The sequence below is a fragment of the Tenrec ecaudatus genome, chromosome 11, assembly GCF_050624435.1.
Source record: "Tenrec ecaudatus isolate mTenEca1 chromosome 11, mTenEca1.hap1, whole genome shotgun sequence".
Lineage (NCBI taxonomy): Eukaryota > Metazoa > Chordata > Mammalia > Afrosoricida > Tenrecidae > Tenrec > Tenrec ecaudatus.
In genome coordinates this window covers 84,185,269-84,207,247 of record NC_134540.1, presented here as the reverse complement: position 1 = coordinate 84,207,247, position 21,979 = coordinate 84,185,269, and the positions used below count along the sequence as shown (strand labels likewise).

Here is a 21,979-nt window from a genome sequence, read left to right as displayed (position 1 = left end):
TGGCCGAGAATCAAACCTGGGCCTCCCAAATGAACAGTGAGAATTCCCCCATGGCCAATCCGTTCTCAGTCCGGAAGCTCCGCTGAAACTTGCGTACCTTGGGGGACCCTGCTGGCATCTGAAATGCTGGCAGCTTAGCGTGAGGCGTCCCAGCAACACGCAAGCCACAGAAGGGCGACACACTGACAGATGAGTGACAGACTGTCATCCTATAAGCTGGACATACGATCATTTGGAGGGCCACCTGCAACATGGGAGGGAAGTGGGGCAATGCCTCGGGTCTCTCGAAGGGACCCCAGGCTGAGGGCAGACACCATCTCCCAAGGGCAAGAGACACAAGGGCCTGAACCTGTTCTGAGCCACATGGCTCCCAAACCTAGCTGGGCTTCAAGGAAATGCAAATCCGGCCCATGTTGATGACGTGGGCCTTCTCTGAGTATATTGGCAACTGGTTGTCATCAAAACATTTGCTCCTCAACCCATCTGTGTGTTGTTTTTTGGTTTTAAATGCACATCCCTTGTATTAAATTCAGACATGTTAGATGGATTGGAGGGGTGCTGGCTAGCTCAGCCACTCAGGATTCCATTCTCTGACGAGAGCATCATTTTCCCACTGAAAGCACAGAAAGATCTATTAAAGCACGTGGATGCTGGTTTCCCAAAGTAGTATTTTACATCCGTTGTTGGACCTTTCAACACCATGGCTGTGCCTCTCTGAGCTGTTTGTATGGTGCATTTAAAATGTGGACTGAGCTAGGGGCTAGGTTGTAAATCAATACATTTCACTCCAGGCCCATTTCCTTAAAGCCCTGCTGTGAAAGACACGGCCCCCGCCCTTTCAAAGGCCTGGAAACTTAAAGTCGGAGGAAAAGCAGCAGGTCCACAAAGGACTGTAAGTGTTTGAGAGAAGACTCTAATTCTGAGATAGCTAAGCCTGGCTTCAGGGAAGACATGGAATTTGAGCCAGGCCACAGTGTGAGTGAGATGCTTGGACCTGAAGTAAAGAAACAGAGAGGGACAGCTGGTGCCAAGACAGAACGATGCAAAGCCTCAGAGGACAGGACCATGTCCTTGAAGCTCACAACCAGCTCAGGGAGGTATGGGGAAGCCAGGCTGGCGCAGCAGGTTGCAGCCTGCCCGTGGAAAGGTTCAAGTGTGGTCAAGGAAGTGTAAGGCCATGCAATGAACTTGCCCTTGCAGGAGCAATGAAACTGAAACACTCTCTGAGGAGCATTCCTCTTGTAGCCACACGGACGCTGAATTAGAGAGAAGACAGGGACAGGGACGGGGTTTGATGAGTGGCTTGGAGAGTAATCAAGGAGTTTCTTGGTGGCATGAGATGTTGAGTGCCCAACTACTAGGCTACAGGTTGGCAGTTTGAACCCACCCAGAGACTCTTTGAAAGATAGGTCTTGGGATCTTACTTGCGGAAGGGCAGGCTTCTTCTTCTTCTTTTTTTTAAACGCAGTCCCCCACTACCACAAATCATGCAGCTGAGTTTCCCACATTTGGGGAAATCGCAGGAGTCAGCACATCCGGAGTGCAATGGATGAGCCTTGCCCTGGGAAAACCACCTTCGTGATCATGGCATCTCCCCTGCCAGGTTAAGTGTGAAAGGGCGGGCTTCTTGAAAATCCTATGGGGAAAATCCTACGGGGCAGTTCTACTCTGAACAGGGATCCCTGTGAGTTGGAACCATCTCAAGCACTACAACCACAGTGTCGCATGGAGAGCGGAGTATGAGGCAGGGCAGGCGCTGCGGGAGGGGTGGAGAGCACGTGGTGGGCAGGATGCGGCTCATGGGGCCACACGGGCCAACCCGTGAGTTGCACAGGGCTCCACACCCACTTCACGACCCTGGGGGTTGAATGCCCGGTGGTCACTGCTTTGAAAGCCTTCATACCTTTATCTTTGAGGCTGAAATCAGGTGGGACACAGAGTACACACCAGGGACTTGGAGCTCCGCTGACACATGGTGTTACCTCCTGCTCTCCCCCTGGGACAAATTCTCAGTCACCCACCTCCACCATTCCCAGAAAGCATTGCAACCAGCAGTCCCCAATGAAGGGCTGGGCACAAAGTCGGGAAGGAGTGGAGTCAGGTAGGCACATCCCATGCGCCAAGGTACAGGGCGGAGCCCCAGGTGCCTTTGAGGGTCTGTCCTCCTCTTGTGAGGAGCCCCCAGGGAGCACAACATTACCTGGCAACAAAATCCCCGGGGCAATTTGGACAGGTTGAGAGAGACAGAGAGAGAGAGGGGTGGGGTGGGGACCTTGTAAGACAAAAAACAAATAACCGTCATATTGCTGTTGTTCCAATTTGCTTTGTTTTTAATAACAACAAAACAAACCCAAACTCACTGCCATCAATTCCAACAACCGGACAGAGAAGAACTACCTCTGTGGGTTTCTGGGACTTTAACTCTTTAAGGAAACAGAAAGCCTCATTTTTCTGCTGAGGAGCAGCTGGTGGGGTCGAACCGACCACTGCTAACCCTGTGGTTAGCAGCAGCTCAATGCCTAAGCCACTCCACCAACAGGGCTCCTGCTTTTGGAAACAAGCTGCTCTGCTTTCATTCTGCACCAAGCCCTGCAACTGTGGAGTCCGTTCTCAAGGCCAGGACCTGGTTATCCAGAACGTGTGTTGCGGGAAGAAGAGGCCTTTTAGAAGACAGAAGTTGAGCCAGATGACTGGGCCGTGGCGGCACCACCAACAGAATGCATGAGACGGGACAGGGGGGACGTTAGAGAGGCGTGCTGTAAGTTCACTTCGGATACCGTCAGAATCTCTGGGCAGAAAGAGACAGCAGACAGCTGGCGGCGCTGAGCTGGAGCTCAGGAGCCCTGTCAGGGCTGGGGACGCAGATCTGGGAGCAGAAGAGGGCCCTGACCAAATCCCGGAAACGAATGTGCCCATATCACCCAGGAATGGGGTGCCAAGCTGACCCTGAGATCCACAAGGCAGCAGCCGGAGAGGGAAGAAAAGAACCTGGACGGTTGGAGAAGAGAGAAAATAAAATTAAGAAACAAACAGACAGGGCGGAAAAGAAGACGGGCAGGAGCTGTTGGTATACAATCCTGTTGGCAGGTCAAGAAGGCTGAGGGTAGTATCAGTGACGGTCAGGGCACAGCCAAACTCGAACGTGTGAGAAGACGTAGGGAAAAAAATAATAGCCACACATAGATAGCCTCTGGGGATAGGTGACGAGACAGTATCTAGTATTTTTCTCTCCACCTCTCTGAGTCTCAGGGTTTGTGTTGTGTTTTCTTGTGAATTAGAAATGGTCCGTGTCTCCAAGGGTTGCTGTCGACATGGAGGGGAATACATTCGTCCTAACGGATGGCTGCTAGTCACAGAACAGAGACAAGTGCTCAAGAGGAGGGGAGGGATTCACCCCATGGATGGCCGGCAGGGATGCAAACTGGCGCGGCCACGGTGGCAACCCATGTGGGGACCCCGCAAAATTAGACCCAGAGAGTCAGCTTGTGGTTGTTAGGTGACGTGGAGCAGGTCCTCACTCACCGCAACCCCATGTGCAAGAGAACACAGCACCACCCTCTCACGCCGTCCTTCCAATTGTTCTTATGCTTGAGCCCATTGTAGGTGCCCCTGTGCCAAGCCATCTTGTGGATACTCTTCCTCGTTTGCTCTGCCCTTCACCTTAACCACACGTGTGTCCTTCTCCAGGGACGGGTCTCTCCTCGCAATATGTACAATGTAAGAGAGACGGGGTCTCGCCATCCTTGCCTCTACGGAGCACTCTGGACAAACTTCTTCCGAGGCAGATTTGGTTGCTTGGTGTTTGGCTGTCTGTCCAGGGTACTTTCAATATTATTTTGAAGCAAACTATTTCAAATGCATCCATTCTTCTTCTGTCTTCCTTATTCAATGTCCTACTGTCTCCCGCAGACGAGGCAACTGAAAATATCATGGCTCGCGCCAGGCGTGCCTTAGCACTCAAAGTAACATCCTTGCTTTTGAGAATTTAGAGAGGTGTACTCAATGCAACATATCTTTTAATCTCGATTGCTGCTTCCATAAGCATTGATTGTGGCTCTCAGTAAGATGAAATTCTTGAAAATTTCTGTTTTCCCCTCTCTTATCATGATGGAACCTGTAGATCCAGTGGTGGGGACTTGGGCCTTCTTTACATTGAGTTGTCGTCCATACAGAAGGCTACAATCCTCGATCTTCATCAGCAAGTGCTTCAAGTCTTCCTCACGTTCAGCCAGCAAGGTGGTGTCACCTGCCATCGCAGGTTGTTAACAAGCCTTCCTACCCTCTGGATACTCAATTACCCAACAGTCCAACAATTCCAACCCAAGGTGTGTGCCCCAGAGAGTGGAAAGACAGGCCGCACGCAGCTCCAAGCGCGTGAGTGCTCCCTATAGCATCACGCGCAGGGGCCCGAAGGTAGACGCCACTCAAGTGTCCACCAACAGATGAATGGATACACAAAATGTGATAAGTCCATGCAATGGAATAATTATCTTGATATCAAGAAGCTCTGCATTTGCTCTGACATAGATGAACCTTGAAAACATGATTCGGGGTGACACAGGCCAGACCAGATACCAAAGAACAAATACGGTATTTCAATCAATGGTATACCTAGATTAGGCAAATGCAAAGAGAATAAAAGAATTATAAATGGCTTCCAGGGGGCTGGGTGGGGGGGGGCATCAGATCCGTTCCCGTGGAAGGGGCTCAAATCTGGGTGATGGGAAGTTTTGGAGATAGGTAGTAATGGTGATGGTGGAAAAACGGGGCCAAGATAATTAATGTGAAAATTGCTAAGATAGTTAACTGTGTGTATATACCATAAAAACTTTAGTTTTCATTTCTAATAAAAGAAGAAGAAAAAAAGAGAGAGTGGAGACCCCGAGGAATATTTCCCTCCACAGAAAATACCCTTCAGAACCAGTGGTTCTGTATTGTCTCTCCCGGTCAATCGCCTCCCACAGTTGTTTTAAAGAAACATGGTTTCTCAGCCTTGCGGAATTGACATTTGGGGCCTTTGACCTTGTGGGGGACTGCCCTGTACATTGTTGGATGTTTGGTTGTATCCTTCTCCTCTGCCCATTAGATACCAGTTTCCCCCGCTCCCTCCAAGTCCTGACAGCCCACACTGCCTCTAGGCAGTGCTCCCATCTGCTGGAGGGCAAACTTGCCAGCCAGTTGAGAGCCACTGTAAGGATGCTATCCCCAAAGATGGCCATCAGTGACCTCCTCCTCCCCCTCCTCCTTCCTACACACTCCCGGCTCACTTACCATTGGGTTTTATTTTTAGTTATTGTTTAAATGTTTTAAATGATTTCTCTCTTGCGCTGTTGAACACGCTGCCGGCGGGAGGTCGATACTGCTGCCTTACAGCCAGATGATCCAGAGGCATTCCGCTCACAGTACTTAGAGTGGGTGCATTTGCTTTGACTTTCTCATTGACAACACAAGCAGCCAGTGCCATCTGCAGTCCCTAGAAACTCCATAATGGAAGCCACTCTCGTGTAGATTACACCTCTAGGCATGTTGTCCCGGGTGGTGAGACCGCATGGTGCCGCTGCGTGACTCAGTAACCCCAGCCAGCTCCTGAGATAGGTCGGACAACCCAGTTAAGCCAAGCCTGGGGTTGTTGGGTCAGTGTGGCAGTTACATAATCTACTGTCAACTTGAGCGAAGGGGTGGAGTCTAGCCTGTCAATCAGCTCGGAGCCAATGAGGCCTCTTTGTGGGCATGGCCTTCTCCTGAGGATTCCGGGAACCTGTCTTCCTCCCTGGAGGCAGGGAACACATTCTCCTTGAGAGACATTCCTGTTGACAAGCCACATGGTACTATGCTGATGGAGCCAGATTCCTGGAGTTGGAGGAGCCCTGTGGAGACCCATGCCAGTGCTGATATGCTTCCACCGCCACTGGATCCACAAGACTTTCCACTCACTGGCCTGTGATCTTCCTTCATTTGGCATCATTGCATGTGTTGCCTGAGTCTGAAGAGGGTATATGGACTGGTATCAGAAATATAGGCTACTATCGGACTTATGGACTTGATCTGGACTGGGCTGGGATGTCTTCTTAGTATACAATTACTCTGTATATAAAGCTCTTTCTTTTACTCATATGAGTGTCTATGAATTTGTTTCTCTAGTCTACCCAGACTGACACAGTCAGGAAATAGAAGAGCTACCCGGGAGTAGCAAATGAACTGGCAAACCCATCCTTCACTCACGACAGGACTCAGTTTATGAAAATCCCCAACTGTTCCCACCTCCCCAGTCTCCCCACCCATGGCTTCACCCAGTTCTGAATCCCTAAAGCTGCTACCCAGAGCTTGGCTACAGAATTTGTGGGACTTGGCGCCAAATGAAAATTAGGGGTTCTTTGTTCAAGTTAGGAAGCCCTGGGTGGCATAAACATGAAAGGTCAAAGGTTTGAATCAAGGTCAAAAGTTCAAGTCAACCCAGGGCCATCTAGAAGGGAAGGTCTGGCTACTTATTTCCAAGAAGTTCAGCCATTGAAAATTCTACATAGCACACTGCTACTGAGAAAGAGCTGGCTCAGTAGTAACTGAATTTTTTGTTGTTCCAAAGCAGGAAAACCAAGAGCTTTTTCGTTCTTTTGTTCTCTCTCTCTCTCTCTCTCTCTCTCTCTCTCTCTCTCTCTCTGTCTGTCTGTCAAACTGCTCTAGTGGTTTCAACGTGTATCCAATGTGGTACTTTCTGGAGATAAGAGACTTACAGCAAGAATGCTGAGTTTTCCAGGCCTCACAGGCTCCATTTTAAACTCAGGACCCAGGGCAGACAGGGCCCCAAGTTGGGGAGGGAGGGAGGGACCTGGGGAACCCAAACCTGGTCCTGAGCACAGTTGATGGGAGACAGGATCTCACATCAGCCACCTGAAGCTCCCCCAGTCATGCTCGTGGTCTCAAACTTCACTTAGAAATCACAATGTCAAAGATAACCTTATTAATCATTTAAAGTCTCACGATGGTGACCTCAGCTTGCTCCCCGGGTGCAGAGACCCTATTAGGGATCAAATGATGGCCCCAAAGCATGTGTCAACTTGGTTAGGCCAGGAGTCACAGTGGCCTCCTCCATTATGTGATGTGATGTACTCATCCCACGCGTGTATATCCAGCCTCTAATGTTCATGAGGCAGGGTTAGGGTTAGAAGGAGGGATGTTCATCAGGCAGGATATAAGCTACAAGGTTAGACGGTATCTTGAGTCGATATCTTTTGAGGTAGAGAGTAAACAAGGGATCAGGGATCAGAGAGACCCTAATACCATAGGTGTCCTTGAGAGCCAGGGTTCCTGAGCTGAGAACCTTCTAGACCTAGAGAGGGTTTCTGAGGCTATAAATCTTCAGGGGAGGTGACGGCTTCATCTTTCTTCAGAGCAGCTGGTAAGTTTGAACCGCCAACCTACTTACCAGCCAACGCCTACCCAACAACGCCTACCCAACAAGGGCTCCTGACAACACATTAATATGCAGAAAGCACTTACGCTCGTGTTGAGCACATAGTAAGCGCTACATGAGTTGAAGCCATTCCTCTGATGCAGCAGATAAAACCAGCCTACACAGACTCTCGAGCCCGCCACATCCGAAGGATCTTAATCTGGCCTTGCCCATGCCTCTGTCCAGGAATCCCCCTGCGGGACTCAGACCCAAAGCAGTTGGGGGGGGGGGGCAGACTCTTCCGTAGTGGTACTCTCTGGTCCACAGAGAGCTGGTAGTCGACTGGACTCCGAGTGTGTGACACAGGCTTTGTTCCCCATGACAGGGCTCCCAGCCCACTGGCCAGCACACACGCACAGCCACTCAGCAGCCATGTAGGACGGGGTCCCTGTTCACACATCTTCCCCATCTCCTTCTCCAGGATCAGGCCTGTGATCACAGAGCCACCAAGCTCCCCAAAGCCAAGGCCAGTTCCCAGGAGAGCTGCCGCAGCCCTTGCCCACTACTTCAGGCAAGCCCTGGAAGGACTGGCAAGTTCATGCCCTTACTAGCCTGCATTCTAAATAGCTGACCCCAGATGCACTCCCAACAGATCAGGAGGGGGCAGTCTGCATTCCTCCCCAGCAGGGCTGCCCCAGGGGTGGGGCCAGAACTGTAGGACTCACTGGCCACAAGGCTGAAGGCACCATGCCAAGGGATTAAATAACAGTAAAGACCAGAGACTGGGTCCAAGTCAAGCCAGGAGGGCACGTCGCAGGCCGCATGCCAGGCCAAAGGGTGAGAAGAAAGACTCAGCAGCGCTGAGCAGTGAGCCAGGCAAGGGGGAGGCAGGGAGCCGGCTGGTTCCCCCGGCAACCATGACAACACTGGCTATGACCACCTCATCTCTCAGAGGCGGTCCTGTGACGATCACAGGAACTGTGTCCCCACACTGCCATCTGACCCCGCCTGGTAGGGTGGACAGAGAATCTAGCTGGGCAGCTCTGCCACAGGAGTTCTCTGTGTGGCCCAGACTGAGAGCTGTCTGTCAGCACAGTCTCCTTTACCCACAAGAGGTGAGGGCAAGACATCTCTACCACCTTATCAGAATACAGATCCTCTCAAAGAAAACAGCAACGTGATGAGTCAATGCCACCTGGCCTGCTGCGGTTGCGGCCTTCCAGATGCCCCACAAGATGGACACGTCGCCTGAGTCTTTTCACCACAGGGGAGAGAGCTAAGTATCAGAAGATGGAAGGGAAGTTGGAGAACCCCTCCAGATGTCTGCAGTGACTCCATTCCAGAAGGAAACTATAACAACAACAACAAAAAAAACCAAGTATTTCGAGGTGGGAGAGCAATTTTGAAGGCTCAATAGCTTAAAAGCCAGGTTCGAGTAAGAATCAGAAAACGAGGAAGCGTTCAAAGAAATAAAACAGCATTCCCTGAACTACTTGGCGCAGAGTCAGGGAGGCTGCCTTGGGGGGGCAGGCATCTTTCCAGAAAACAACATAAAAATAGCTCCAACCAGGGAAACCCACAAGTATATCAGGGTTAGGTGCAAATTGGAACTTAATTAAATGGGGCTCCAGAGAACTTGGGTTTACAAATAAAACAGATAGCTCTTTAAAGGACCAGGCCACCCACTGGTGGGGGCTGTCCTGATCATGAGTCACGGATAGGTGAGGCAAAGGAGACCCTGTCGTCTGCCTAGAGCAGGGTCGTCCTGGGTGAGGAGGGGCAGGGAAGCTTGCTCCACAAATCCAGCCTGTCTTTTTCCCTGGGCACTGAAGGGCTTTTCCCAGCCCCACCACCTGGTCACGTGATGCTGGCTCTCAGCCCCTCTCCCACCTCCCTGGTGCCCAAGCCCTGCAGAGAGCAAGCAGAGGAAGACATCTGTTATTTTAGTATCTTCTGTCTTCAATGAGCTTCCCTCACTTTAGAGAGCACCAAATGTATCCTTTAAAAAAGTTTTTTTTTTAACCATCTGCCAACAGTAAATATATTGGTAAAAGGCTTTCCTTTTCAGACCAGGAGCCAACATGCATTAGGGTCCTGATTAAAAACCATCTGACCTTGCCATTTCTGCTTCCCCTGCCTCGAAACGGCTCGATGTCAAAACCACTGAGTGTGTCAGTCCCCTGCCTCCTAACTCAGTACCTTTCTCCTCAACGCCCTTGGAGTTCTTCCCACTTTCCTTTACAACTCAAACCAAAGCCATCACGTTTACCCCAACTCGGAGTGATCCTACAGGATGGAGCAGGGCTGCTCCTTTGCATTTCCTAGCCCAGGAATCTCACAGCCCAAGAACACACAGTCTCACCTGTCCCCCAAGGAGCAGCTGGTGGGTTTGAACTGCTGACCTTGTAGTAAGCAGCTCAACATATGCTCCACTACACCACCAGGATACCTTTCTTTTCCAACCAGCATTTAGTTTGTACTAAGAAAAGGTTGGGCGGGGCGGGGGGGTGTAAAAAAATCAAACATATCCCCTGTCTTGGAGTCATTTTCAATTTATATTTATCCTACTGGGTTAATCTGCTGCACATCCCTCTTGAAACTGTTGAAAACCAAGGATGTTGCTTTGAGGAGTTAGGTGCGTCTGACCCAAGCCAGGGGACTTCCCGTGGCCTCATAGGAAGTTGGACACTGAATACGGAAGGCCAGAGAAAACCCCTGCATTCGGATGACGGTGCTGCTGAGGAATCTTTAAAGTCCCAGGGACTGCCAAAAGAACAAACGAGCCTGTTTGGGAAGAAACACGGCCAGGGTGCTTTTCAGAGGCAGGACTTCATCTCACAGACTTGGGACATGTTTACAGAGAAGACCACTCCCTGTAAGAGGATATCGTGCTTGGTAAAGTAGAAGGGCAGGGAAAAAAGAACGGATTGCCACGGTGGCTGCAACCATGGGCCCAATTGGGAAGCTGGCACAAGACTGGAAGTATTCCATCCCTTCGTTCTTGGGGTGCTGTGGGTCAGAATGCACTTGATGGTGCCGCACCAACACAGCAGGGTAGCACTGAGCTGCTCGCTAGGCTTTCCAAGATGTTAAATCTTCACAGGAGCAAACTTACCATACATCTTCCTCGCATGCACAGGCTGCTGGGTTTGAACTGCTGACCTTTCAGATAGCATGTTTTCTGTTAAATATCTTGAGCGCTGTGGGTTTCTAATTCTTTTCGTTGTACAAACTCTGACTCTTGACTACCATCAACTGAGGAGAGCTCGTTACATGACGGATGAGGAAGCCTCTGTACGCCAGACAGTCTTGGGCTGCCTGCCCCGAGGATTCTTGGCGAGCCCATTGCTCTGTGTGTGCAAACACTGCCTGTCTGGGAGTGCATGCTCCCTCGCCCTGTCCGCCTCTGCTTAGTGGAGGTTTCGCACCAGTAAATTGGTGTCCTTCATTGACACTTCCTCGGACTCACACGCACCCAGCTCGATCCAGGGACTTGTACAAAAAGTAGCTGTGGTGTGGCTGCTGTCAGCTAGGTCACAGCTCTGCCAAAGGCTGTGGCTTGCAGACAGGTGAGGTGGCATGTTGCTGAGAAGGAGGATGGCAGAGGGAGAAAGAAAATGGCGGCCAAAGAAATAAGTAGCCCTGTCCTCACAAGGCTAAGTGAGCAGCGGCCAGCTGCTGTTTGGGCAGCCTCAGAGTGTAAGCGCCGGGCCAGCACACAGCGGGGCTGGCCGGAAAGGCCCAGGAGGGAGCCCCAGTCTTTCTCCCACCAAGCTGCTGGCGGTTTCGAACTGTCGACCATACAGATCACAGCCCAACCCGTAACCCCTACCCCCCAGGTTCATGAAATAAATAACCAGATTTGAAAAGTGATTTGAGCCTCAGAATATATAGTATATAGTTATCTTTCTCTGTAATTAAAAATAGAGAGGTGGGTAGGGCCCCAATGTCAATCAAGAGATGAAGGTATAAACACAGTGGGCACATCATACGATGGAATCTCATTCGACCACAAAAAGGGATGAAGTACTGATAGGCCCTGCCATGTTGCAAACATGTGAAGGGAAAGAAACCTGTCACCACAGAACACCACTGATTATCAGAGCCCATGTGCAGGACATGTCCAGAAGACAGAGGCGATGCCAGCCACAAAGTAGAAGACTGTTGCTGGCTAGGAAGAGGAGGTGAGAATATGCATGGAGTGCCATTTCAGGGCCCAGAGTTCCTTTTAAAGGGGATGAAAATGTTCTAAAATTGATGCTAGTGATGGTCGCAGTAGATCTATGAATATACTAAAAATCACTGAATTATATGCATTGAGGTGAACTGTGTTACGCAATGAGCTGTTCACCACAAGGTTAGCAGTTCGAAACCACCTGGCCCACTGAGGGAGAAAGACAGAGCTTTCTATTCTCATAAAAGGTTGCCGTCTCAGAAGCCCATGGGGTCAGTTCCAGCCTCGCCTCCGGGGTCGTGCTATGAGGCGGTATGGACTTGATAGGAGTTTGGTTTTTTAGGGGGAGAGAAACTGTTTTTGCAATAAAACTAAATGCAGATCAAATGACCAGAAACTACCTTTTTACATTCCTATGCTGTCTTCCTGGGGAACACAGGTTATTTACTATTTTATTCCAATTCTCTGAAAGTATGTGACCTCTGCCATTGCCTTTGGGATCCAAAATCCAATTGTTACAAATGTTAAGAAATGCTTCTTCATAGTGTTCAGCCATTGTTCTCATTTGTTCACCTCTGAACCAGTTTAAGAACCTCTTCTCCTCCTGGCAGTTTAGAAGTCAATAGATCTCCATTGCAGTCTCTCAGGCCACTCATTTACAAGTCATGGGAGCGTCTGTCACAACATCCCTCCTCATGCCAGTCTCCTTTCATTTACTGATGGCGACCTCTATCCTTAGTGTCCGGCCCCTCTGCAGAAGCCTGCCATGAACTGATAATTCATAAAATCAGGGCGAATAAGCAGGTGCTCAATAACTGCATGGTGAACTGAAGTAATGCCAATGTCCGTTCATATTTTTCAACGTCTGAGCTCATCTGTCACTGTCTCGACCTTCACCGGGGAGGCAGCCCTGGAAGCTGTAGCAGCCAGAGGTCCCAGAAATAGAAAAAGGTCTCCCAATTGGAAAATGTAGATCCTTGAAAAATATAGTTCAATATATAAAGGTTCACTCTGGAGCTTGAATGCATAATTGAATCGTCTTTCCTACGCCAGGGTAAGTAAAAATGTATTCCTGTGAGGGTCCAGTCGATACACACATGGGCTTATTCTAAACAAAGCACATCTGCACAGGACCCTGCGGTCAGTGGACGGATGCAGACAAGGTCTCTTAGGAATCTACGTGTCTTGGTCGCATAGGAGCGTCTTCAGAAAGGAGTGGCTTCTGAGGGGCTCGACTGGGCCAATGAACTACAAGGTAGAGAGGTCAGCCCAGAAGGTCACAGGGATTGTTTGGGGGATAGTCTGGAGAGATTTTTCTCAAAGGACACAGGACAATCCCAAACTCTGTTCAGAAAACCCAAAATTACACTGGTGAATCAAAGGCCAGGAAGGTTTTTCCGTCATGAAAATCCACCTGCTCTTTCTTCAAGGGTCGTGGGGCTATCTTATGAGAATTTCATTGGAAAACCTTACCACAGCCGCCCAAAGCCTGAGCGTGCCCCTCCGGAATTTTGGTGTGTGTGGTTTTTTTTGTTCCCTAAACTCAAAGAACCTTTCAAAGGAACACCATTTGGGAGTGTCCAAACTGCCACTTTGATGTGGCAGGTGCTGGAGAGCACCGGACTCTTAGGGGAAGGACTAGAGAGAAGGAGACGGCGTCTCCAAAAGTGCATAGGCCTAGATGGAGAATAAGTCAACAAACAGTAGCTTGCCATTTCGATATTTCTATTCAATGAAGGTTTCCAAGAATTTGTAGCAAGACTGTTGTACTTGCCCTCATTTTTACTTGTGGATTTTACTCTTAACTCAGAACCTCTTGCGGGTCCGGTTTCACGATGAAAATGGGACTCAAACACTGGGTTAGCATCCTATGACAGATGCCCAAAGCCTAACACAAAAGACTGAGTGCAACCCAATGCAAATGCACGGCTGCCTCCTATGGGCTTCCTCCCGAGGGACTTCCTCCGATGTGTCCTTGGCTCGCAAAAAAATGAAACTCCCATTTTAATGAACCCAAATTTCCTCTTAATAGCTGGGAAGTTGTCTCCCATGGGGACCCTAGAAGAGGCGGGGGGCTGCATAAGCCCCTCAGAAGAGCCTGGGAATGCATTTGTGAACGAAACCCCCAGGAGTGGAGTGCTCCCCGGCCACACGCAGGGCGGCCCTGAGTCAGAGCCGACTCAGCAACAAGCGACGAGGGGCGACACGCACTAGAAACCCTCTTGCACCTGATCGAGAAGTTTCCTTTCCTTAGAAAATGACCACACTCCTTTCCCTGTTGCTCTTATCCAAGGACCTAAACTCTTGCTCCAGTTGGACGTCCCCAAACACCCCCAGGGAATGGAGCGCTGGGGTCAGACTCTTCCCAGGTAGCGTCAGAAACTCAGAGGAGTTACGTAAGTAGCCTGCTGGACAATGGACCGGTGCCGCGTGCCAAGCAGGCCCCAAGGAAACAAGACAGCATGTGAAGCAAAACAAACACTACTAGTTTAAACGTTAGTAATTTTTTACTTTTGTCACAGAGTCTCCTCATTTGTGAAATGAGAGTAGGGGGAGGCAAGTTCAATATTCTTAAAAGAAGGACCGTAAGGGGTGGGGTGGAACGACAGTGGTTGGAGGGATTTGGTTCTGAGCCTCTTTTTGTGCCACCGCCAGCCAGCCAAGCATCCCTTTCCACTACTGTGACTAAGCAGGGGGCTCGTGTGGAAAAAAACACGTGTCTAGATCATCTTAACCACAGAGAAGAAGACTCTTCCACCCCAGCTTGTTAGCCTCGCCCATCAAACGGCCGATTATCCATGCCGTGAATAATGCGTGGTCCATGATTCCTCCCGAGTCAATATGTAAAATGAGAAAGATGCTCATTATCAAAACAGTGGCCATCGACTGGATCCCAGCCCCTGGCAAGGCGATGTGTGTCCACGTAGAGCTGTGCTACATAGACCTTTCAACGGTCGATTTCTCAGCATCGGGTTACCAGGAGCTTCCTGGGTGCCTGGAGGTGGGTGGGGACCACACACAGCCTGTCGGTTAGCGCTGAAGCATGCCGCTGTTTGCACTAACCAGGGACTCTCCTCGCTTTCGTCCCTGTGAAGACTTACCACTATGAATTTGAGACCTGGAGAGGAAGCTTATTTTATGAAACAGTTGTGCCAAAAGATGTGATTCTTCAGCTAGAATCTTCTAGCTTTCCATCTCTGACATCTTTGGAGGGGACCCAGAAGGTCCTGTGTCTGTGGGTACGAGGAGCTGTTGAAAGAATGCACGAGGCTTTCCATCTTCAGAACGCCTAGGCTGTAAGTTTGCTTTGCTCTTGTCTCTGGGAAATTCAAACACAGCTCAGGTGCCATGGTCAAGTGTAAAAACTCCTGGCCCAGGAAGATCCGACTCTACCCATCGCCACATGGAATGAAGAGGACTTCCAATGAGGTCCTTTACAGAATAGGGTTGCTTGTGGCTACCTTAAGGCAATTATTACCTAGCATTGTTTGCTTGTTTGTTTGTTTTACAAAAGCATGCAATAAGATTAATCTTTTATCACTAAAGCAATTATTAAAGTGAATTACAGCTATCATCTCCATGAAATAGTCCGCTTCTACTGCCCCCCACCACCAAATCACAATACTCTTAAGTCACATGTTTTAATAGAAACACTAGAAGCATTTAATTTTAAAAATTGAAAAGGTTTACTGGGAGACCAGGCCTTGTGCATTACACCTATTGGTTTTCCCATCACACGATGAGTAGTTATTTGACTTGAAAGGGGGGTGGGGAGGGAGACACCAGAAGCCTAATGAATCTATGTTTTAACAATTTGCAGTTGATTTTAAATGCACAGAGGCTGTGAGCATAAAACACTGAGAAAATGTGTGCCAAATCGTCACAACATAATTAGGTGCCGCGTGAGCAGTGGCTGGGTAATTTAACCAACTCCATTAACAGTCTGTTCATTCAGGTGTTGTGTACTTCTACCGGAAAAAGAATCGACATTTTAGAGGTTTTAAACCCATCACCAACAAACTCTAAGAATAAGACACCGATTTGATCATCCTACAAAGAATACTTGCATCATGGGGTTTTTTTAACGCTCATCTGCACAAAACCACCCAAGCAGATTATGTGAAAGTTTAAAAGCAGGACAGTTGTTATATCCAGGAATACGTACGCATTCCCCCCTCCTTTTTCAGTTCTGCCAACTTCCTCAATCATAAGCCATCAGTGCAGTTGTTCAAAGAGATCGCGTGAGCTCATTGCAGATGACCACGATTTACATTCAGCTTAATGGGAGCATCAATTATGGAACTAAAGGCAAAGCTTATCACTTCCACTCATGCCAACACTGAGTGGGGCTAAGCACATGACCTTTGGTCGTCGCTGCCCTGCAAACAATGGCCAGTGTTCTGTATCCGGTACAACTTACGGAAGTTCATGGCAGACAGGAAGCACCACTGAAAGCATTGGACGGCTAGCTGGGAGGGGTACAGACAGAAGAGAGGCCTTTCCCGGGCTATTCATTTCAATCCTGGATCTTTCACAACACGCACAGTTGATCTACTTCCCAGATATGCCTGTGAAATAACTAGGGAGTCATTTGTAGGAAAGGAAGATGACACAAGCAGTTGGAGAATAAGCAAGTCATTTGAGTCCTGGAGAGAGAGCAAGTTTATTCTAAGGAACAGCGGGACAGCTGCGACTCCTCAGCCAGGATCTTCTGTCCTTCCTTCTTGGACATCCCTAGTTTGACTGAATGGAACTCACTGGGAAGAAACTCAGGATCTGAGACAAATAACCATTTCCCCCAAAAAGACATGACATGGGAAGTCCAAACGGTTGAATGCACAAATTCACCTAGTCTCTGCCTGTTGAGGTATCGATGTTTACAAGCATCCAGTGACTGCCAGGCCACTCCCAGACCCAGGTAACCCCAGACTGCACTTGGCCAACCCTCGCACCATCTCCTTCTTAGACACACGACACTCCACTATCCCCCTAGGGTATCAGAGGGGATGTTTTCCATCCCACAAGAAACACAACACTGTTCGGAGGTCACAGGATCTAGCCTGAGTCTCTGCTAGAAGGGACATTAAAGCACCTCCCCCCACAAACCCTGTGAGTCATTTAACCAGCTACTCAAGACTTTGCACTGGAGCAATCAGGTTTCAATTAGAGTAATTACTTAAATCCTCCCCTTGCAACCCTGTGGGGAAAGTTAAATGGTGCTGGTGTAGAGCTGCCTCCTTTCCAAGAATGAAGCTTTCTACTTTTCAGACCAAAAAGAGCACTTTGAAAATATTTTCAGATTCTTTTATTAAAGAAAGAGGTGCTAGAATAAATGCCAGCTGCCGCAGACTGCCCCAGAAAAGCAAACGCTCTCCCCTTTACAATTGCACTTGAAGAAACAGCCCGGAAAGTGAGAGCCCATTTCGCTCCTGTTCATGGACATCAAGAAATAACCTGTCGTCTTTTGCTCTTGCGATGGTGTCTTTCAGCAAGCCTCAAACGGTACATGGACAGCAAGTGCCAGGCAATGTGACCATGCAGAAACAAAAAGCAACCCCAAACACCTTCTGTAGGTGGCCCAGGATGGCAATGAATTCCTTCTCACCATCAAGCAAAGGCGGCAACATTTTGTTGTTTGAGAGCGAAGAAAACCCACTGCCCTTGAATTGACTCCTATTCATAGCAAACCTACAGAGAGTGTCCCAGACTGTCAGTCTTTTGTTGTTTTTTTTTAATGAATCATTTTATTGGGGGCTCTTACAGCTTTTTTATATTGTCTTATTAGGAGCTCATACAACTTTTATCACAATCCATACATACCTGTCAGTCTTTATGGGAGCAGTCTACCTCCTCTTTCTCGCTAACGAACAGCTGATGGGTTTGAACTGCTGACCTTGCAGGGCCACCAGGGTTCCTTGTGAGAGAGGAAGGGGCCAGCCAAGTCTCCCTTGTGGATGTCAGCCTGAGAATGAGGGGAGCTAATTCTCTGGCAATGGCTTTTCACCTGGATGACAGGGCAACTCCGAGAAGACCACAATGCCAAAGGGAAACACATGCACCCCTATCTTACGCTGACCTGCAAACCAAGGGGGCTCGTGCCCACTTCTCCCGTGGAAAACAGCCGTCTCCTGAGGAACCAGGGAGGTGGAGATCGCAATCCAGGTCTGTGAGGAAGGGAAGAGAGAGAAGCCATGCTCGGGACCAGGGAGTTTTCCTGGTGGCAAGCACAGCCGTGCTCAGGAGAGCGGAGACAGCAATGGAAAGGAGTCGTGATAAGCATTGAAATCGTGCGCCTGTGCAAACACCCGCCACCATCCTTTGGATAACTTTCCCATTAATACCGGTTCAGAAACACAAATCGAGCTCATTCTTCTTTTACTTAACACAATATAGCGCTCCAGGAGAATTATAATTGTACCTTCTCGGCTTCCACTAATGAAAATTGCTCTACAATGTGCCCAGTCATGTTTGTTTTGTTTTTCAGTTTTGGCTCTTTCTTTTTTTTTTTGGCTCTTTCTTTATTTTATTTTTTTTTCAGGCATGAAAAAAAATTTCCATCTGGGGGGGTACTCCTTCATATTTCTTTTTTTGTTATCTTTTTAAATAATTTTATTGGGGCCCCAACATTCGTACATATATTCCATCGTTCTTTTCTAGACATTTACTTTCCATTGAGCCCTTGGGATCGGCTTCTTTTTTTCCCTCTCCCTCCTCCCTATCCCCCCAGCCCCGGTCCCTGGATAGATGGCAGATTGTTAATTATTTTCAAATCTCACATTGACCGCTATCTCCCTTCCCCTCTGGGTTCTGTTGTTCTTCCCCCTGAATGGGGGTGTGTGGTTATGTGTCATTCATTGTGACTGGTGGCCTCTTCCCTCTCCACCTCCCCCACCCTTCCCCTACCCTTTTGTATCTCTATTCCCATTCCTGTTCCTGGGTTCCATGTGTTGTGAGTTTTCTCTCTTGCCTGTACCTATGTACATGCTCCGTCTAGTCTAGATTGGGAAGTGGCACTGTGGTCATGATAGCAGGGGATAAGGAGGCCTCCAGGGAACAGAGGTATATTGCGTGACCCCTTAGTGCTCTACTGTACCCTGACTGACTTCCCCGCTCCCTGTGACCCCTCTGTGGGGGGATGTTCCATTGTCCTCCACTCTGTCATCCCGGCTGAATGTCCTCCCAGGGTGAAAGAGCCTTCGGCAGCAGGCAAGCCTTCCAGGGCTCAGAGGATGGGATCTGGTTCTCAGAAAGTCTCTCCACTTTTATAAACACACCAAAAACATCTCTAAACACCTTTCTAGAGAAGATGAAGGGGGCTTCAAAAATGAAACTCTTCTGCAGACTTTTAGAAGTCCCCCTTGTATTTCTGAAAATAAGTCAATGAAAAATCCATAGGTCACAACAAAATATTGTCTGGCACGGGGTTGCAGACGAACAGCCTAGGCAGGAAGAGACCCCAAATCCCCAGTGGTTGCAACAATGGGCTGAAACAACACCAGTGATGGTAAAGAGCACATAGGACCAAGCACGGGCCACCGTGAGGTGCAGCCAGCTCAGAACATATACAGCCAACACTCACACATCGATGATGGTTTCCAATTGGGCACTCAGAAGAATTTCAACTAGATTTTAAAACTCCCAGTTCTAAGATACTTTCATGATTTAATGGGGCAAATAAGTAGATCCACAGAATCGGAGGTCCCTCTCTCCCTCCCACCTCTCCAGTGAAAAATGAAATTAGACTCTGGTCTCATAGCTGGCAAGGTAAGATAAACGCTCATTGAGTAGGCTGAGCGCCATGCGCGCGCCGTCTCTTTCCATGCTTTGAAATCCTCACCATCATGCTGCAGAGAAAATGCCCCCCGCCGTCCCTGGGGCATCTAGTAGGAGACCAGCTAAGACGCCGTGGCTCGTACAAGCATGCCATATGGCTCTAGCTCAACCTGGAAGCCCAAAAATGAACTGTCTTTTGAGTCGCTTTCAGCTTGGGTGGCGGAGGTGCTGTGCCATGGAGTAAGTCCTGTCTCAGAGAGACCCTGTAGGACAGAGCAGAATGGCCCTTGTGGGTTTCATGGGCTGACTTCTGCTTTAAATATTTTTCAAGTTTTATTGATGTATAATTCATGTACCACTCATTTCAACATATTTAGAAATGTTGTCCAATCACCACCAAAATCAACTTTAGAACATTTTCTTCATTCTTGTACTCATGAGCTCTCCATTCCCCCCAGGCCACGCTGCCATAATCCTCCATAAACCAACTCACTAGCACCACATCAATTTCAACTCCTAGTGATCCTCCAGGACAGGAACTGCCCTTGTGGGTTTCCAAGACAGCAACTCCATTCAGGAGTAGAAAGCCTCATCTTTTCCCCATAAAGTCGATGATGGATTCAAACTGCTGACTCTGTGGTTAGCAGCCCAATACATAACCACTATGCCCCCCAGAACTCATAAGAAACTAGTAATTACTTTCTCTATAGATTTACCCATTCTGGATTTCATATAAAGAAAAACATATATAGACACACCCCCACTCAATGCCCCCCCCCACTCACACACACACTTTGGTTGAAAATAAAAACTTCAATATAAAAGAAAGCAGAAAACCAAAAAAAAAAAAAAAGAACCCACACACAGAAAAAACACCTAAACAAATTCAAAATGCTCTAATACAGCTCCCTCCTCCAGACTTGGATTTTATTGTTTATAATCCTTGGATCACACAGGCTGTTGTGCATTTTCATGTGGACTTAGCTGACACCTGACTTAGATGGATGCTTGTTTTAAGAGAATCCTTTAACACCTCAGACTCCATTCTTTCTTAAAGCCAGGAACCATCTGGTTTCTTCACCACACTTTGTTACAGCACTGCATCTGCATTGATCCCTGCCTGGGGACAAGTTACAAGCAGGGCATTGTGGGCTGAAAGGTCAACAGAAGCAGAGTCTCAAGTTTTGTTTTTGTTTTTGCCAAGCAGGGTGGCCAGTGGAGTCAAACTGCCAATTTTTCAGTTAGCAGCCAAGTGCTTAACCACTGAACCACCAGATCACCTTACAACTTGACGGGAGAGATTTGTTTTGAGATTAAAGTAAACATAACTAGCTCTACATTAAAGAGCATGTCCTCTGAAGCCACATTGCCTATGTTTCAATCCAAGTTCTATCCCGAATCTCTGTGTGCCCCTGTGCACATGACTCAACCTCTCTGTGCCCCGCCGTCTTCATCCGTAGGATGAGGGTGACGGTAGTACTTAGCTCTGTGGACGATATAAACTAGTCTGTGAGCAATGGTAAGAAAAGTGCCCACTGTGTGCTACTGGCTCTCATCCTCTTCGTTTCCGTAATGGAGTCGTCAAGCACCAGGACAGTTAAGCAAGGGGCACATCCAGGACACAGAGATGTGGCCTGCCCTCTTCTGGAGTTCAGATCACCCTGGGAATGCGAAACATCGGAGACGACACTGGGTTAAGTGGGCAAAACAGCCGCCCCAGTGGCTCACGGAATAAAAGCTGCCCGGAGAAGGGTCTGAAACGCGCTGCTGACAGCCAAGGTCAGGCCACTGCTGGTCGAGCACGGGGGCACCGAGCCAGCGTTCACAGCAGCCAGTGGGGGGAAATGACTAACAGACTGTCTATATTAACGAGTGACTGACGGGGCTGCCTCCAGGGGCGTACAAATGCCTTTCAATTACAAGACACCGTATAGCGCATTACATCCAGCACGCTACTGCCGTAAGTTAATTACGAAATAATTAACGGGCCAATCGAATCACCGAAGATCACAATATGAAATACTGGAGGAGAGTTTGGTTTGCCTGAACCTTAGCAGGATCTTCACTTCCTCTCGAGAAAACCTCTTTTCTGCCCGGAGCCGAATGAACTCAGGTGAACTAGGAGCGTCCTTGGCCGCCATGTTCAGGGGCCTCTCAGCTGGGGCCTGTTTGCCAGGCATGGAGGCAGGAAAAATCGGGGACTCCACGCCCAGCGCTGTCTGTGTGAGCTGCCAAACGGCTGGGCCTCATGACATCTGCGTTTCTCAACATGCTCTGTTTTTCAAGTGAATGTAAGGTCCACAGTTTATTTTGTTAAATTAATGTGCCTCTTCAGATCAAGGGTTTAAAACAAGACTTTTTATTTAGGTTCCCAAAGGAAATAAACGCAGCTGTCTCCGCGCTTCTCTCGTGGTCTCACGGTCCGATCTTGTTATTATTAAACAAGGAAAATACATATATGTTGATATTTCCCTCCACATGGGGCTTTTATGCACAGCATTTCAGGAGCCATTTAGTGGACAGGCTGTATTGAATATACCTCGACAGTAAGTCCAGTTGTTATCCCACCTGCTCATTACGTGGAACAACCGCTGCCCTTCAAATCCCAACAGAAGAGGCATTCCAGCATCCAGGATAAACAT

The 21,979-nt window shown here is 48.7% G+C and overlaps 1 protein-coding gene and 1 pseudogene across 5 annotated transcripts in view; both read right to left on the bottom strand.

The window, feature by feature from the left end:
* SH3RF3 (SH3 domain containing ring finger 3) overlaps positions 1-21,979 on the bottom strand; it is a 508,325-nt gene that overhangs the window by 416,334 nt on the left and 70,012 nt on the right. The window lies entirely within an intron of this gene.
* LOC142461812 (U1 spliceosomal RNA) lies at positions 1,430-1,612 on the bottom strand (annotated as a pseudogene).